The 19,860-nt window shown below is 39.7% G+C and overlaps 1 protein-coding gene across 1 annotated transcript in view; it reads left to right on the top strand.

Annotated features, from left to right (window-relative positions):
- Mamdc2 (MAM domain containing 2) overlaps positions 1-19,860 on the top strand; it is a 202,358-nt gene that overhangs the window by 17,829 nt on the left and 164,669 nt on the right. The window lies entirely within an intron of this gene.

The following is a 19,860-nucleotide window of genomic DNA, read 5'->3' as shown; positions in this document are numbered from 1 at the left end:
AGTTTTGAATAAAATCTTCTCTGCCTCATTTCTGTTATGCTCTTTTTTTGCCATCAGTTGTCTGCTTATCTTCTTCATTCTGTTTTCTGCTCCATTCACTGAGGCCTCTCTGCCACTGTTCCTGGAATCCTAGTACTTTTCTCTCTCTCTCTAGAATGCCCTGGAGTATTCTCTGTAGAGTTGGATTGGTGGTTGCAAATTTCCCAAGTTCCTCTTTGTCTTGGAAGCATCTCGTTTCTCCATTAATTTCTAGAGACAGTTAATCAGGGTATATCAGTCTGGGATGGAGGTTATTTTCTTGCAGGGCTTGGAATATTTCACTCCAGGCTCTTCTTGACTTGATGGTTTGTGTCAAGAAGTCTGCCATTATTCCGATGGGCCTTCCTCTGTAGGTTATCTGTTTCTTGTCTCTAACAGCTTTTAATATTCTGTTCTTATATTGAATTTCTGGAATCTTGATTATTATATGTCTGGGTTAGAACTTCGTGCACCATTACATCCAGAAACTCCTAAATTTCAGTGTAGGAAATTTTCTTAAACTATTTCTTTAATCTTTTTCACATTCATTTTGGTTGTTCTCTCCTTATAAAATTCTTCTTCTGCAGAAGTCTCCCGGACTATTTATACAATGTTTAATAATATAATGCAATGTTTTATATTTTTATGCAAAATATGAGCATATAAATATAAATTTTATCATAATATGACATTTCCTTGGTTTTCTTTCGTATTGCCTTTTGTTTCACTTTAACCTTAACTTCTAAACTTTCTATGAGCAGCTTTAGTTCTGCTGTCATTGTTTTAATTTCTAAGAGTTTTCTTATGTTCTCCAAATCTTCCTTTTGAAATGGCATTCCAGTTTTGTTTCTGGGCTTGACTACCACTGCTTGTTTCTTTAATGACATTAATAATAGTTTTGTTTTCAAGTTTTCCCTTCTCAGTCTATTCTGCCTCCAAGTTATTATTTTTTCTTTGTGATGTGCTTGTTTGATCTTTATTTTGTATGTCAGAGTCTCTCCTCCTCTATCTGGAACTTAGGTGTCTGTTCATGTTTAATTGGCACCTGGTGGGGGCTCATGGGTGATACCACCAGTGGCACTATTCCCTTCCAGGAAGAATGTGGTGATGCCATCAACTTGGTTTGGAAACTTAGCAGAGAGACATAAGGCACTCGCATTGTGGGCATTTCCACAGCTATGGTGAAAGAAGCCAGCCCCGCCCTACCATGGGAGAAATTCCAAATTCTACCAGTTCAATATTCCCATGTCTAATCTGAGCCTGGTATGAGTACCTGGATAAATAAATCTTCCATGTAACAAATTTTAAAAGTATATATAAAGTAGTAAAATGACTAATTTTTAAAACCTGTGTCTGTCTGTCTGTCTGTCTGTCTCTCTCTCTCTCTTTCTCTCTCCCAGGAATCTAACCGAGTATCTTATGCTTGCCAAGCAGGCACTGTGCCACTGAGCTACATCTTCAACCCCAAAATGAATAATTTTTAAAGCACTCTTTTTAACTGAGGAGGAATCATTAGAGCTTCCGACTATCGGTAAAGCAGGTTACCTCACTTAGAAATTTCTTCTAGGTTCCTAATTTTTGGAAGACACCTGTATTGGAAAGACACTGATTTGCCCTGCAAGTTATAAGCAGGGCCAGGGTCATTTCCTTTGACTTCTAGGAGTATAATCTTGTCAGATGTAGCTTTGTATATTCCATCCCATTTGGTCAGCACCACCTCAAGTGCCATTAAACAAACATTTCTATTTTAAGCTAGAATCCACAGTCTACATTATCATTTTAAAAAATATCTTTGAAAGAGAAAAAAACAATAAAAACAATGATACAAAATTTCAAAGCTAAATAGTAGGAGTGTAACAATGGTTAATGCATTGTGTATTATATTCAAAGCATTTACTCATATTACAAGATATAGGCCTGAAAAATTGATCAAACAATTTAAACACAAATTTCCTGTTCAATGAGCTACTCGAAATCAGTAGTATAACTATCTTAACTATATATTTTTTTCCTTCTCCTTCCTTCTTTTCCCCTTTTCCTGTTCAAGTTTCTCTTTTCTTTTGATCAGCTTCTTCCTATTATATAATAGGTACACTTTGGATCTTATTTACTCTTTCAACTTCTTACACTAGGGAGACAATTAGATGTACACACATACATGTCTGATTTATTTCACTTATGAGTATGGTCTCAAGTTGCATCTATTTACATATAAAAGCCTCAAGCTTATCCTTTTTATAGTTGAGTAATGTTCCATTGTATAAATATACCACATCTTTCTTACCTATTTTTTTGGTTCATGGGAATTTGGATTGTTTCCAAGATTTAGCTATCACAAATTGTGCTGCTATAAATGTGGTTCACATATACCAGTGTAGTACAATGTTTTTTATTATTCTGGGAAAATACTCAGAAGGGGAATAGCTGTGTCAAATGTGACCTCTAATTCTAGTTTTTTGAGGAATCTTCACACTGGTTGCCACAGTGGTCACACCAGTCTACACTCCCACTAACAATGGAGAAGGGTTCCTTTTTCCCCACAGCCACAGCAACATTTGTTATTGGTTGATTTCTTCATGGTAGCCATTCTTTCTGGGGTGAAATGAAATCTCAGTGCTGTTTCCATTTGCATGTCTCAAATGACCAGTGATGGTGAACATTTTTTCATGTATTTATTTGTCTCTTGTATTTCATCATCTAAGAAATGTATATTCATCTCAGCAGCCCATTTTTGGACTGGGTCTTTGAATTTGAGGGGCCTGATTTTTTTTCAGCTCTTTATATGTTCTATATATAAGTCTTTTGTGTGAGGAACAATTGGCTAAATTTTTTCCCACTCTGTGGGTTGTCTTTTCAATCTGTTGGTGATGTCCTTTGACATGCAAAAGTTTTTTAATAAGATGAGATTCCAACTGTTGAATCTTTGAAGTACACCCATGACTTCAAGATTTCTTCCTGCTTTCTCTTCCAAAATATTTAGTGTTTTTATCTTAATATTTGCATCCTTGATCCATTCTAATTTTAGTGCATGGTTATAGACTTGGGTCCAGGTTTTTGTCTTTGGCACGTGGAAAGCCAGTTTTCCCACCACCATTTATTTTATTTTTTTGTAAACATCTTAGGTATTCATTGAAAGGTAAAAGAATTACCAACAATAATACAGGTGACCCTAAATGCAAACTAGAGACAGAGGAAAGAAGCACATGTTATTTTATTCAGTAAATTTCAGTAAGTACTAATTTTAGGAATCAAGATAAACTGACTTTAAAATTTAAAATTGCAAAGCATACAGTTAAACTATCTCTCAATCAGAAGGAAAAAATCAAGTTTGCCATATATCATCTTTTCTATAACTGGCAATTGTTCTTCATTTAACTCTGCTGATCAACAAACATGCAAGTTTTATAACTAAAGACCATAACTAAAAATATACTAGAACATTAAAATTTTATGTTGGTTTTTTGTGAGATTTTTGTGGCATGTAAATCTTCAGTTAAGTATGACTTAGTTTTATAATTATAAAACATGACTTACTTAAAAGAATATGCAATTTGACATTGCTAAATGATCAAATTATGGGGCGAAGACATTCGCAGTGGTTTCTAGATAGTAAGATTATCCCATGCTTCATTTTGTTACCATTTCTATGTTTTTTGTAATGTATATCAGCACCATTTATCTTTTTTGTACTGAACATGTTTGGTCCCTTGTCAAAGATAAGGTGGTTGAATGGGTTTGTAGTAGTGTCTGAAATCTTCCAATCAGTTCCACTAATCCTCAGGTCTGGTTTGGTGCCACTACCATGCTAATTTTATCACAGTAGCTTTGTGGTATAATTTCAAGTCAGGGATTGTGATGCCTCCTGCCTTGCCTTTGTTGCCCAGATTTGCCTTTGCTATCCTAGGTCTCCTCTGGTTCCAAATGAATTTAGGAATATTTTCTCTAGTTCTGTGGGGTATGTTAATAGTATTTTGATTGAGATTCCATTAAGTCTGTATAACAATCTGGGGAGAAAGGCAATTTTCATGATGTTGGTTCTTTCTTTCCATTTTCTGATATCCTCTTCAATCTTCTATTTCAGAGTACTGTAATTTTTATGGTTTAGTTCTTTTACTTCCTTTGATAGATTGATTCCTAAGTATTTTGTTTTGTTTTGTTTTGGATGCTATTGTGAATGGTTGGTTTTCCTTATTTCTCACAGAGTTTGTTGTTTGTGTACAGGAATGCTATTGATTTTTTGAGTGTTGACTGTATCCAGCCACACCACTGAATTTGTATTAAATGTAGAAATCTTTTGGTGGGCTTTTTTTTTTTTTTTTTTTTTTTTTTTTTTTAGTTTTCTATGTAGAGTACCAAGTCACTTGTGAATAATGATAATTTAACTTCTTCGTTTCCAATCCTTATTCCTTTTATTTCTCTCTCTTGTTTAATTGCTCTGGCTAATGTTTCCAGAACTATATTGAATAGGAATGGTGACATCCATTGTCTTGTTCCTGATTTTAGAGTGAAAGCTTTCAGTTTTTGTCCATTTAGTATGATGTTGGCTCTTGATTTGTCATACATAACTTTTTTTTTATCAGATTGAGGTAAAGAGCATCTATTCTGATTTTTTGCAGGATTTTTTTTGTCACAAGTGAGTGTTGGACTTTGCCAAAACCTTCTTCTGCATCTATTACAATGATTGTGTGACTTTTGTGTTTGGCTCTGTTGATATGGTGCATCATATTTATTGATTTGCATATTTTGAACTATTCCTGCAGTCTTGGGATGAATCTCACTTGGTTATGATGTATAATCTTGTTACTGATTTGCTGTGTTCTGTTTGCTAGTATCTTACTGAGGATTTTTACATCTATGTTTATTAAGGAAGTTGGCTTAGAGCTCTCTTTTTGTTAGGTTTTCTCTGTTTTTTGGTATCAGGGTAATACTTGCCTCCAGAAATGAGTTAGGGAGTATTGCTTCCCTTTCAATTTCATTAAAGAGTTTGAGGGTTAATGACATTAAATCTTCTCTAATTTTTTTTTAGTACCTACAATCGAACTCATGACCTTGCACTTTCCATGCAGGTGTTTTGCCACTGAGCTACATTGTCAGCCCTTTTTAAAATTTCTTGTAAATGTAGCAATGAATCCATGAGGACCTCGGCTTTTCTTTGTTGGTAATTTTTAATTACATTTTCAACCTCATTAACTGATATTGGATTATTCAGAATTTTTAAATCTTCTTGATTCAGCTTTCTTAACTCATGTATCTTATGGTCTATTCATTTCCATCCTATGTTTTCCATCCTATGAGAGTAAAAATTTTCAAAGCAAGATCTTCTGAATTTCCACAGGATCTGTAGTGATATAACCCTTTTCATTCCTCAGTGCATGAATTTGAGTCTTTTCTTTCCTTTTTTTTGATAGGTTTGGTGAAGGGTTTATCAATCTTAGTTATTCTTTCAAAGAACCAACTCTTTGATGCATTAATTCTTTGTATTAATTTCTTAGTCTTCATTGTGTTAATTTCTGCTCTGATCTTTGTAATTTCCTGCCTCGTATGGGCTTTGGGCTTGTCCTGCTCTTGGGATTGATATCATTGTATCCCAAAAGTTCCCGTATATTATATCTGCATTCTCACTTAGTTGTAGGTATTCTTTAATTTCTTCCTTAATTTCATCTGTGACTCATTGGTTGTTTAGGAGGATGTTATTTAATTTCTATGTGTTTATGGAGTTTTCACAGTTTCGTTTGCCATTAATTTCTCAATTTCATTGCACTATGATCATTTAACATGCATCAGATAATTTCAATTTCTTAAGCATGTTCTGTGGATTAGTATATGGTCTATTTTAAAGGAAATCCCATGAGCACCTTAGAAGAATGTGTATTCTGATGCTGTTGGGTGAAATACTCTGTAAACATTTACTAAGCCCATTTGTTCATGGGTTTGGTTCAGTGTTGGTATTTCTTTGTTGATTTTTTGTGTAGTTGACCTGTTTCTGCCAATGGGGTATTAAGGTCTCCTGTTACAATTGTGTTGTTGCCTATTTGATTTTTTATGTCTATTAATAATTGTCTTACGTAGTTGAGGGCTCCCATATTTGGTACATGGATATTTATGGTTGTTATCTCTTCCTGTTGGGAGCCATTGAAACTGGAAAATGAACACATGTGTGAGGCTACAGCATGGCTGGGCCATGGCTGACCCAAGAACAAAGAGATGCCTCAAAGGGCAAGATAAAGCCACAGTTGAGGAGGACACCTGGCTCCAAACCCGGTTAACATTGAGATTGTAGTTAAGCATTTCCCGCCTGTAGTGAAAGTCAGCCTGGAGACTTTCTCCTAAGATATTTCTCCTACATTAAAATAAGAGAGTTCTCCTAAATTAGCATATTCTGTTACTTGGAAAAGCCTTTGAACAATTCCCAAGATCCTACTCAACTTCCTGCATTTTCCACTCTAACCTCTTCTTTGTTTGAAGAACTAAATAAGTAAGGGCTGCTGAGAGACATTCTTTGTTTTAGCCCCCAGTCTTGAACTCTGCTAGAAGGTTTTTGATTCTCCTGGAGCCGTAAAATCATACCACTTGTCTCATTTATTTTAAGCTTTCACCTTGCACTCATTTGGGAGATTGGGGCTCTTGGCCAAGTCCCAAATATCTTCCTCTTAAAGTTTTCCCCTAACAAGTATGTAGTGACCTTCTTCATATATTTTGATCATTCTTGGTTTAAAGTTCTACAAAAAGAATAACTAACTGCTTTTTATCTGAGCTCCTGTTGCATGGAAGATTGTTTTTCAACCTTTGACTTTCAGTCTATGACTCTCTTTTTGAGTTAAATGTGTTCCTTGCATGCATCATATTATTGGGTCTGGTTTGTTGATCCATTCTGCCAATTTGTTTCTTTTGATTGGTGAATTGAGGCCATTTACATTGATGGATACAACTGATATATATTGCTCATCTTTATGTTTTCATGCTGTTGGTTCCCTGATTTTCCCCTCTGTTTAATTGCTTGCCTTGTCTGGTGGTTTTTTTCTATTGTTGTTCTTGGAATTGTGCTCATTTTTATCTCTGTCTGTAATATCTTTCAGTATTCTTTGCAGGGTTGGTTTGGTAGTCATGAATTTCTTCAGTTGTTCTTTGTCAGGGAAGTATCTTATTTATCCATTAATTTTGAAAGATAATTTTTTAGGGTACATCAATCTGGAAGTTTCTTTTGGGATTTGAACAGCTTCTCTCCAAGCTCTTCTTGACTTGAGTGTTTGTATTGAGAAGGCTCCTGTGATTCTGATGGCTTTCCTTTATAGGTGATCTGTTTCTTTTCTCTAATAGCTTTTAATATTCTGATTTTGTGCTGAGTTTCTGGAGTCTTTATTACACATCTTGGTGTAGTTTTATTTTGGTCATGGTAGTTTGAAGTTCATTCTATAGCCACACTTGGGAAATTTTTTGCTATTATTTCTTTGAAGACTTTCTTTACGGCATTTGTGATGTCTCTAGCTTTCTCACTGACCCCAATTATGTTATATTGTTCTTCTTTGCTTCATCTTTTAGCTGTTGGGTTGATTTTTCATGATCTCTTACTATTTTTTTTTTGTCTTTTTCTTTTTTATCGGTACCAGGGATTGAACTCACCACTGCCTGCTTGCCAGGCAGGCGCTTATGCCGCTCAGCTAAATCCCCAGCCCCGATCTCTTACTATTTTTAAAGTATCTTTCTTTTCATAATCACTAGCTGCAGTTCTGTCTTCAAAATCCAAAATTCTGCTCTCTTATTTATTCAATATGTTGCATATACTTTCCATGGAGGCTTTAATCTCATGGATTTCTATTTGGATCTGTTTGTTGGATTCCATTTCTTTCCCATGCTGGGTATTTTTGTTTCCATCATTTTTCTAAGCTCATCTATTCTTTTATCTGTCTTCTCTAATATCTTTCATTTTAACTATCATTTCTTTTTGTACCTGAAAGATTATTTTCTCTGTAGTTTTTTCCACCTTTTTTTCACTTCTATCAGCTTCATTTTAGAAAGTTCCAGTGTTTAAGCTCCAATTTTATCTGTCTCACTTATTTTGGGGCTTGTGCCTGGTGAGATGGGTGCCTGGGCTTGCAATTTGCTTCTGTGTCTTGTCATTTTCTGTTTTCTCTTTTTTATTTTATTTTGTTTTATATTTTGATGCTTTCTGATTTCTTATGATAGATGGCTTTATCATTAGTTTTGATCTCTTAGATGCCTCTAGGAGATGTCTGTTCTTCAGGAGTGTCCTTTAAATGTACAAAATGGTGTTGATTATGACCCCATACAATCGCAATGTTATCATACAGGGGAGAAAAGCTGACCATAACAAGTAAAGTAGTACAGTAATAACAATAGTTTCAAGTATAGCTTACCTGCTGACAAACTGTGGTAACCATTAACCAGCTATCTCCAACCACAGGAGCAAAGTGCAAAGTTATGCAACAAAACAGAACATATAGAATGGACTTGATTTCAGTGATTTTCCTCTTTTGTGGGGGGCAGTGATGGTTGAGATGGGTAGGGGACAGGATAGTAATGAATGCAGGTAGAGATAGTAGATTCAATGCTGTGTGTCAAAGGATGATCACCCGAATTTTGGGAAACTAGAGGATACAGGATGGAAAGAATGATACAAAATGTAAAGGAGTAATCAGAAAGGGAAGAGACAATGTTTATTTCCTTGAAAATTTAAATTCAAGAAGCAGGTGAGAAAACAGAGAAAAAGAATCAAGAGAAGAAAGCAAAAAAAGTAAGGTAAAAACCTAAACAATCAAAGAAGGAAGAAAGAGAAGGAGAATGAAAAAGAAAAGGAAAAAGGGGACCAGAGAAAGAAAAGACAGAAGAAAAGAAAAAAAATTAAAATGTCCCAAAGCAAAAATAAATATAAAACAAAACAAGATGATCTCCAAGCAGACAGGAAAGAGAAAACCAATGAAACAATCAATAGATAACAAAAGCAGTAAAATACCTGTGGTGTTTACAGTTCTGAGATAGTGTCCCGGAAATGTGAGGGGTGTGGAGCTGATCTTGCCCTCTGGATGTGGGAGCTGGGAATGGTCTTCTGTTGGCAGAGTTCTCCAGAGCCCAGCTGTTGTCTCCTCGCTGCTGCTTCAAAGGCTTCCATGTTGCTGGTCTTGCAGTTGACTGTGCCCTCCTAATGTGTATGTGTGCCCTCTCCAAAAGGGCCCAACTATCATGGCTCTGGGGGTCCTACATTACTATTTTTAAGGTCTAGTGGTTGGCACTTAGAATGATATCTACTCAATAGTTCAGATTTTTCTTTTATTCTGGTAAAACATCAAAGCTACAGTTTATTCACTTTCCAGGTTATATTTCTAATCCTTGTTATGGTTTCTATCTAGAAGTCCCCCTAAAGCCTCATGTGATCATAGGCAAGATCTTTAGAAGGTGATTGGGTTATAAGGGTATTAGGTGAATTGTTGTTAGGAGGTGGGGCTTGGTTGGAAGAGGCAGTTTATTGTGGGCTTAACCCAGGAAGCCTCATAGCTTCTCTTCATCATTCTACTACCGAGGCACCGTAAGGTGAACAGCTTTCTTCCTCCCAGACCCTTCCCCCATGCAGTTCTGCTTGGAGCCTGCCAATTATGCATTAAACCCTCTATAAACCATCAGCCAAAATAAAACTTTCTCCTTTCAGTATGGGTGTTGGATATTGTGTGGAGAACGTGATCAAATCACCCTGCATCTACAAAGGCAAAACACTGTATGAATTGTTATTTTAGTGAACGGACATCTGTGAAAACTCAGGTTCCTAGAAAATTGACAGTAAATATTTATATAGTGCAGTACTTAAAAACAGCATGCTAGACACTCTTTTGAGCACTGTATCAATAGAAATTTATTTAGTATTCATGACTACTTTGTGAAGTGCTATTATTATTTCTGTTTTACAGATGAACAAACAGGCACAGTAATAACAGATAAGATATATGTGTATATATGTGTGTGTTTGTGTATGTATATATATGTGCATATCTCTCTCTCTCTCTCTCTCTCTCTCTCTCTCTATATATATATATATATATATATATATACTAGGTTCACAGAGTGTGGAAGTCTAGGTTCCACAGGAGTGGAAGGCTCCAAGTTGAACCCAGGTGGTTTGATACCAGAATTTTTCAAAATATCTTCTTTCTTCTGTTAATAATAGTAATAATAATACTTAATTTTGTTAATGATGAAATGATTGAGCTGTTGCATCCTTAACTCTAGGTGAGTAGTCTATCCTTCAAGAAATTTAAGGAAAGACCAGCACTTTGGTTTTATCCTGGAAGTTGTAGTCTATTAACTGGATGAGGCCCAATGTTTATAGCAAAAAGAAATAATCCCCAGATGGGACTAACTTGTGATGGAAGCGATTCCATGGAATAGGACACTGAGACATCTTGCAAAGGCTGGTGGTAGAATTTCTTCATTATCACCAATTGTATGGGCTTTGAGTACTTGGAAAATCTGAAGGAACTGATGTCACTCAATGCCTTTACATTCCTAGCATCTTGGTCCTTTGCATGTAAAGCCACCAGATTAATGAAAATACTGTGACTTGGCTTCACGGTGCTAATGTCTTTGCATACCACAGAGGCATGCATGCATGTACCAGTGCAGAGTTCATAGTCCCTGCCACCCACATAGTGTCTACATTGTCGGTGACCAGGCCTTTGTTCTTAAAATCACCTGTCCCTGTTCAATTTACAAAACATGCAGAGCTCAATCACACAGATTAATAATGTCAGGGACTACAAATCAGAAGCTAAACTGGGGCTTTGCTGCACTTTTTGGAAATGTCTCAGTGTACAGAATACTTTAATTTTCCATTTTTTGTGCCAGAGCATCCCAACCCCGTTTATGGAGGAGAAAAACATGCCGCTAGCATCTAGCTCAAGTTATTCAGGAGCCTTTCAGCCTCTAGAGCTACCATTGGCTACTACAAGTTACATTCCAGTCTTTTCCATCTCAGTAGTGACCCTAAGTGGTGAGCCCGAGCTTTAGCTCCCAGGATCCAGCAGGACACTCCACAAAAGACTGCATGCTCCAGCACTAGCCTGCACCTGGCATGGTACCATACGTCTCTTCTCACTGCATTGGACCCTTGCGTGTCAATAGCACAGTGCTTCACAGCAAGAGAGAAAAGATGCCACTCACCTGCACTCTGTCTAATATTGTCACAGTCAGTGTCACTACGGGTCACAGTACTTTTCAGAGATTTGAGGGAGGGCATATCTTTTTGGATTTTCCTTTCTTCTGCTTAGCCATTCTCATGGGCAGTGCAGTGGGGCCCAAGCTGTTTCATAATCTCTGTTTCTCTGTTTTGTAATTCTCTGTATGCAAGGTCCAGTGCCTGCTTCCAGAGGTTGAGGTCACTCTTTGGGGCCTTGTGTACCTCTCTTGATAACAGGTTTCTGAGAGTTTGCCTCTCCCCTCCAGCTTGTCAACATGCTGCTCTCACCTCTGAAGCCCTGCTTTTATTCCTGTTCAGAATGCTGCTTCTCTTTGAATTGGCTCTGTGATCCAGAGCAGCTGGGGAGTTCCTTCATTTCAATGAATATCCCTAGTGACCTATCTCTGGCATTTAGTCATTTTCTTCTGACCATAGAGTTGCAGCTCAGGCAAATCCCTGGGCTAGTGTACTACTGAAGATTTGCTGTTCCTTAGCTTTTTTCTTGACATTAATTTTTGAGCACCTACAGTTGGTCATGCACAGAGATAGCACAGGAGCACACAGAGAGGTAGGGCAAACTTGCTCTGTGCTCTGCTCTTAACATCTCAGCTGCTGTTATAGATAACACATAGTCACTGCAATATAGCATGCTATAGTGTGAATGTTTGTGCCCACCTCTCAAGTTCATATGTTGAATCTTTACCCTGGAGGTGAAGGTATCAGGAAATAGGGTCTTTGAGAAGTGATTAGTCATACAGCGGAACTATCATGAATGAGATTAGTATCCTAACAAAAGAAGCCCAAGAGATACCTTGTTTCCCTTGGGCGATGTGAGGATGTCTATCTAGATAAGCAGGCCCACACCAAATACCCACTTTCCAGAATGGTAAGAAATAAAATTTTACCATTTATAAGGCACAGTTTATAATATTCAGTTAACATCCTAACTGGTATAAGAGACAGCGGGATACACATTATAGCACCAGGAGGCAGACCTAGAAGAGGGGACATTTGACTGAAACCTGAGAAATGTATAGGACTTGATTTGTTTTCTAGGCTACATAATTATCTTACAAACTGAATGGCTTAAACATGTGCTGTCTTCAAGTTTTGGAGGCTAGAATTCTGAGGTTATGCTGTCAGGGGGTGTGGGTTTCTTCTGAGAGCTCTCCCCCAGATGTGCCAGCTTGGGAAACCACCACCCCAATCTCTGCCTTCAACATCACGTGGCATTTTCCCTGTGTGAATCTCCTCTTTTCTAAAGGACATTAGTCATATTGACTGAGGGGTCCATCTTGCTCCAGGGTGACATCATTTTAACACATTGCAATTGCAATCACCAATCACCCTATTCCCCAAAAAGGCCACACTGAGACACCAGGGATCAGAACTTCAACGTATGAATTTGGATGAGCAGAAAAAGGGACACCATCCAACCCATAGCCTAAAGATTTTCCCAACCAGAAAGCGGGGGAAAGCATTCTGATTCTGACACAAAGGTGATGCATGCCAACCACAAGGTGTGGAATGAAGACACAAGTGGCTAATATGAAGATGCATGAAAGTGGGTAGGAAGTGTGGGCTGGACGCAGGGCAGAGATGTGGGTCTGAATCTAAAACACAGCGTTTGGCACCCAGAGTAGGAACCCTTCTGTGAAGGAGAAAGAACATGCCTCTCTAGCCATGGTTTGCCTAAGGGTAGAGGAAAGAGTAGGGCATTGGAGAAGGTGACGTTTCAGTGTCTGCTTAAACCTTCCTGGAGTCAGAAGATGGCACACAGGGTGACAGGACCTTGGCAATAGCTATGGAGAGTTCACATCCCAGTCTGTATCCCATCACTGCAACTCTTTGAACCTGGTTGCTTTCTCCATGGACTGACCATTAAATTGCTCAGCACATGACAAGTGCTCCATGTGAAATGGTAGTACTATCACTTCGACCCATCAGTCCCGGGAATATGATTGATCAAAAACAAAACAGAACAGAATGAAGAAAAGCAAAATTTTGCATTCAACTCATAGTGAATAATGTCTGAGTCCAAGCAACCATTCAGAGTAAGCCGATAAAAGATGAGTAATAGAAAAGTGTCTATTTAAGAATTTGTTTATTTTTAACTGCTCTAAAAGAAATACTCAGTAGAAGGCAGATGTCTTGTGCTCTGAGTGAATGAGTTGGAGTTGACAATGTATATACCATTGTTTTCCCCTGATTAACATGTATTGAAAGTTTGTTGTAGTTCTTCTTCTCCTCCTCCTTCTCCTTCATCTGTTTTTATTTCTTTTAATCCTTCAATAAAATGGATTTTAAAAAACAAAGAAAAAATACTTACTTTGTAATGTAAGAAATACTTACTTTGTAGGTTCAGGACATCTGAAGCTGGCAACGTGAACAGTGGGCTATCTACTTTGTAATAACAGAAGGTTGGTAAGAACTGAGGAGACTTGGGCCTCAGTCCCTTGCTGTGATGATTCAGATCCTCAGCAAGTGCTGACAGCCCTGTGGGATGAGGCAGACAGTTCTGGGACACCACCAGCCTCGGGGCAGAGCCCGCAGACACCTCCTGCCGGAATGCAGCAGAGATCTCTGGAGGGGCAGGCAGGAGCCTGGAACTGTTTCACCAGCTTGTGCTCAACAGAGTGGCATGAACTGGGTGAGGGTTTGCTGAGTGCATGTGCTGAGAGAGAAAGAGACAGCAGGAAAACAAGACAGCGAAGCACCAAGTGTGGTTCTGCAAATATGGCTTTTCTTAGTACAGGAAATTGTAGACAATTATAAGACTCATAAAAGATATGCATAAAAGATTATTGAAAGTGTGAAAATTTGTAACAGTGGACTGAGGTAACTATGTCAGTCCTTATAAGTCAATATACAGATTTAATGTGATTCCAATAATATGTCAAATATTTTTTTAGAACAACTAAATGCAAAGTGACAGAAGTGAGGAGAGAAAGAGAGAGAATTAGAAAAAAGGGAGAAGGAGATAGAAGGAGAGAGAGGAGAGAGAGAGAGAGAAAGAAAAAGGCAAAAATTAGACAAAAATTTAGAGAGGATGTCTTGACTTGAACCAGGGGAGAACTGGGTATTAAGAGAGAAAACATACCTAACATGTAAGAGAATGCAGCTGAAGAATGACCACTATGCAGGGCATTAAGAATACGGTATTAATAGACTTAGGCCTCACAGGGCCTCCAGTGTCCAAAGCCCTTTCTGCCTCTTCACATGCTGGCCAAGTAGCAGGTAAGCTAACGGCATCTCACCGTATCGGTGCTGCTTAGAAACCGGCTGTCTTGGTTGAAAGTCACATGGACTCTCTCTGGATTCTCTCGGCCTCAGCTTCTCTTCTGTAAAATGGGGCTGGCCATGTGGGCCTGGCTGCCTCCACTGGGGGAATGCACAGTACGCCGCCCCCTCTGTCTCCACAGTCTCCACAGTGCTGCAAGCTGCCACTGGACAGTAAATTCCACCCCCTTATTTTATTCTCCCCTCTCAGGTATTTAGCGATCCATTTTGGAAATCTATTGCCAGCATTTGAAAATAGGAGTTATATCATAACTACCCAAATATTGGGCTGCTTTTGAAAAATGGGCAGAGCCTCTGCCAGTGATCACTGGGCTGGGTCGCCCCAGTTCCCTCCAGGCTCCGACACTCCCACTGCCTCGCTGGTACCAGCTCACTTCATTCATCTATGTTATTTCTCTCATTTGTAACCCTTGTTCTATTTCAGCTTACTGAAATTATCTTCTTGTGGGCCATTCCCTGTCTCAGAGGCAGAGAATGTGTCTGGTCAAACCCTGAACTCTATTCCCAGGCACAGCACCTGGCTCACAGTGGGTGCTCTGGAATTGTGTGCTGACTTCTCATTCCATGACTACAGGTATGAACGACAAGAAAGGAGAGAGCTGGCAGGAGGGAAATTGGGTGCTGGAGAAGGTCTCTGTGTTGGGGCGAGCATCCATGTGCATACCTGGGCACAAGTCTGGATTTCTTTCTTGCTTTGCACGAATGAGCTTCCTTTCTGTAATGCTTTTTACCAAGGTGTGAGAGATGACACCAGATAGACAGTGACACCCCACACTCCTGTGAGGAGCCTCTCTTTGAGCCAAAAGTTTAGAGGCAAGAGATAGGAAGTCTCCAGGATAAAAGTGATGGAACAAAAGCGGAGTCCTGTCAATGACAGTAAGGATGGGCCAGGCCCTGGGAGAGGAAAGTGGCCCCTGTGGGTCCCAGCAGGTAGAGCAGTTGTTTTACTTGCGGGTGGTGTTGGTGACCCTTGTAAAGAGAGAAAGCCCTTATAGGAAGGATGGCTTTATGGACAGCACAGCACATAACCATGAGAGTTGGACATCTGGGTCCCAGTCCTGGCTATTTGCTGGCTTGCTTGCTGTGTAACCTTGAGGAGATTGATACCTTTGTGCTTGTCTCCCTGTCTGTGAAATGGGATTAATGACATTGACTTTCTGTCGCATGAATTAAATGAGAGAATGTATGCTAGTTGCCTGGCTTTCTTCCTTCATACATAACACCATCTATATTAGTTAGAAAAAATTGCCACAATGCAAAATTGTTCTCTCAGTACTTTGGAGGCCAGAAGTTCAAAATCAAGGCCTCTGCTGAGCTATACTCTTCTGGAACTATAGGGGAAAATCTGTCATTTGCCTTTTCCAGCTTTGAGTGGCTTCAGGCATTCCTTGGCTTAGGGCTGCATCACTCCTGTCCATCCTCCATCTTTACAAGTGCTCTACCCATGCCTGAGACTACTCTTCTGTCTCTTACAAGAGCACTTGCCACTGATTTAGGCCCCATCTGATGGTTCAGATTGATCTCATCTCAAGATACCTAGCTTAATTACATAAGCCCATAGTCTTTTTTTCCCAAGTAGACCATCTTCACATGTTTGGGGAATGTGGACATCTTTTCAGGGGCCACCATTCGACCTATTAGAATATCAAAAACCTTGAGTGCTTTCCATAAGCCAACAGTTTACATGAATGTATTAGTTGATCATTTGATTAAGCTACCTGCTGGAGGACAGACTTCTGTTTCCCTGGGGCCTGATTCTGTTTTCCTAAATGATGATGGGTATCATGGTCATGATTAGTGACCAAAGGAAGTAGGCAGACACGCATCATCCATAGATTGCTTTTCCTCCTTGGGTCTCTCCCTCTCTCCGACTGAGGAGGCAAGGCATTTTCCTTTTTCTGTGAAATGTCTTTGCTGGCCACTGATGAGCTTTTCTAATCCACCTTCCCTCACCCCTAAGGAAGGATTTGTCATCTTGGCTGCTGGAAGAATTGTCATGAAATACTCTTCAGCTGTCAGCCTCTCTGTATCAGCCTTAGCACAGGAAGTCCTCATGCCCAAGATCACACTTGGCTCAAGATGAGCCATATCTAGTGCCTGATGGGGGCAGCAGTACAAGGGTCTGAGCATTTTGGCCTACTGTGGGATGCATCGTATGGGCCACCTTATCTTTAGTTCCCTTGGGCAATCCTACTTCTTCCTCCTGCCTTTCATGGGTATGCTCCACAAGAACATGCAGTAATCCTTCTGCTAACTAAACTCCAAATTAGTCTGCCCCTGAGATGCCCCAACCTGCACCAGTAGCTATGCTTCATGTCCTGGGGCTCATGCAATTATATGCCAAGTAGTAATTTTACTTTGACTTAAGTTTTTATTAATTCAGGGTTCCGTATGTGACAAAAACCTATGTTATCTTCAAATTTTAAATCTCTTGGATATTCCCTTATGGCTTCAAAGTTTTTCATTTTCTTACAACTTGGGACATATAACATAAATCTAAGGCAATTTTAAAACTTTAAAATATTCTGTAGGTACTTGAAAAAAAAAGGAGCACCAGTTTGGTAACGACTGAAAACTGGACTGGTTGAAAACCATAGTTTGAAGTTTCATATCTAATTCATACCTGTCTTTGAATCTTTATACTCATCAGATATTAAGTACCATCTTGGAGAAAGAAATGAAAAAGAATACTGCACAGTATACTGCACAGATTGAGAAAATAAACTGTTGGAATAAAGCCAATCTGAATTTCTGTCTTTTCTTTACTACTGCTGTCTCTGAACTCTGAGTCTCAGTATCTCTACTCATTAAATAGGAATGATTGTGTCCATCAACCTCCTGTTATTGTAACAAATACCTGAGATAATCAACTTCTAGAGAAAAGTCTTCTTTTGGCTCACAGTTTTGGAGAGTTCAGCCCATGGTCAGTTGGCCCTCTTGTTTTGGGGGCTGTGGGGAGGCAGCACATTGTGGCTGGGAACATGTGGTAGAACAGAGCCATTTCCCCCATGGCCAAAATGCAAGAAAGAGAAACAGGAGGTGCTGGGGTCCCATCTTTCCCTCCAAGAACATGCCCCAAGGATCCAGAGACCTGTTAGGCCCATCTCCTACAGGTTTCCTCTACCTCCCCATGGAATAAGGCTGGGACCAAGTTTTAACACACAGGCCTGGGGCCAGGGATTTAGCTCAGTGGCATATGCTCCTGCCTGGCAAGTGCAAGGTCATGAGTTTGATCCCCACAGACAAACAAACAAAACCCACACTGGCCTTTGGGGACATTTCACATCCAAACTGTAGCAATAATAACCATACTACTGTATAGAGCTTTCATGAAAATTGGAGAATATTATTTCTATGGAGTACTTGTCTTACCTTTTACTCATTGTTGAGACAAAATACCGGACATCCAAAGTTAGGAAGGAAAGGTTTATTTCTTACAGTTCTTGGAGGTTTCAGTCCTTACTCAGTTGGCTCCAAGCAGCAGGGTAGTGTGGCAGGGCCGCCATTCATGGCTGCTACAAAGAGCAGGCAGGAACCCACAAGAGAGAGAGAGAGACACACCTTGTTCCTGCCATTATATTGTATGCTGGCTCCACCTCTATGCAAATGTTGCACTCATACTACCAATCTGAGCGCTAGACAATGAACCAATCACCACTGCTAGATTTGGTACAGTACATAATTGCATGAGGCTTGGGGGCCACTGACACAAATCATGATAGCACTTATAATAGTAAACACAATAAACGTTCATTTTTATTACCTACTACCAGAGGCCAAGTATGTCAACATAAACACTAAATATATACACACTAAACACATTTTGACTCATCTGATTCATTGCTTAAGAAAATTAATACAATTTTGTTCAAATTTTAAAAAAGGATCCTAGACACTTTTCTATAAATTTTCTTCTTCAAGATGACACCTGAATAAAAACCACAGGTGGCCTTAAATCAAGTGATTCTTGGAGAAAGGCATTTCAGGTCGAAGAAACAGACAGTGCAGACGCTGAGAGTGCAGCAGGGTTATGCCTGAGGACCAGCCAAGGGGAGCCTGTGGTCAGAGGGGCATAAGCTGGGTAGCTGAAGGCAGAGATACAAGGAGCTGCTGGAAGACTTCCTAGGATCTGACAAGGCATTGTAAAGATTCTGGATCTTGCTAAATGATTTGGGAAGTTGTTTCCTGAGCCAAGGAGGGAGCTGGATTACTGTGGTAAGCATGGAGAGGGCATAGCCAAAGAAGAAAAAGCAGGAGACCATGGTCAGGAGGCCTAGGAACCCTAGGTGACAGCTATGGAAATACAAATGAGTCGGGGCATGGTTATGGATGTGGAATTCCTACTGAATCTTTAATCCTGAACTGGAAGGATCTGGTATTGTTGCCGGGTCGGGGGAGGAGGATAAGTCAAGGGTGAGTCTGAGTCTTCTAAAGGTCACAGGAAAACAATGATTTTAATTGAGATGGCAGAGGAACTTGGCTGGGAACGAGACCTTTGTGCTAGACATTGTTAGGTATGAGAAAGGTCTGAAACATCCACATGAAAATGGTGAGGTGGCGGTGAGGTGGCAGGTGCGGGCTCAGTTGTCTGGGGTAGAAACAGACATTCTGGGGCCATCGACCCTATGAGTGTGGATGAAATCACTGAGGCGGGGTGTGTGTGTGTGTGTGTGTGTGTGTGTGTGTGTGTACAGAAGATTAAAGGACAGCTTGCAGACACCTTAGTGCTCATGGGTTTGTGTTCAGAGGAGGAGCTTCAAATAAAAATCAAAGAAAACCAGGGCTCTGGAAACCAGGTGAAAGCATAAGAGCAGGGCTTTGATGGTTGAATAGAAGTTTGTAAGGACGGGAGATCCTCAAAATGCGGTCCTAGACCTGTAGTATCTGCAAACTGTTTAGGAATGTGCAGAATGACGGGCCGCATCACAATACCAATCCCAGATCCACTGGATCAGGAACTCTGAGAAGAGGCTTTCCAGGGGATTCTGATACACCCCGAAGTTCGAGAACCATTGCCATAGTTGCAAAACCTCCTATACAGAATTATAAGGAAGATTAAGTAAGCGAAACAAAACTTTCTTGCTGGAGAGAATATTGTTGGAGACCCACTTAATGCTTAAAGCAAATACATTGCTCAGAAATACCTGTTCCCCCACGCTTGGGAGCCTAGTATCGACCAATGAGGAAAGCTCTGTGGAAAAGAGGAATGCCCGCATTTCGCTGGACAGAGGGAATGCTGAGCCCCAGGCATGCAAGACATTCCACCGGCTAAAAACAGCCTGTGTGTGTGTGTGTGTGTGTGTGTGTGTGTGTACTGGGCCATTAAAGCTGAAACTCCCGAGATACACAGCTTTGTCCAC

This window comes from Cavia porcellus, unplaced genomic scaffold (genome assembly GCF_034190915.1).
Source record: "Cavia porcellus strain 051 isolate PalLab524CR breed Dunkin Hartley unplaced genomic scaffold, mCavPor4.1 scaffold_1, whole genome shotgun sequence".
NCBI lineage: Eukaryota > Metazoa > Chordata > Mammalia > Rodentia > Caviidae > Cavia > Cavia porcellus.
The sequence above is the reverse complement of the archived record's forward strand: the minus strand, read 5'-3'. Positions and strand labels throughout refer to the sequence as shown.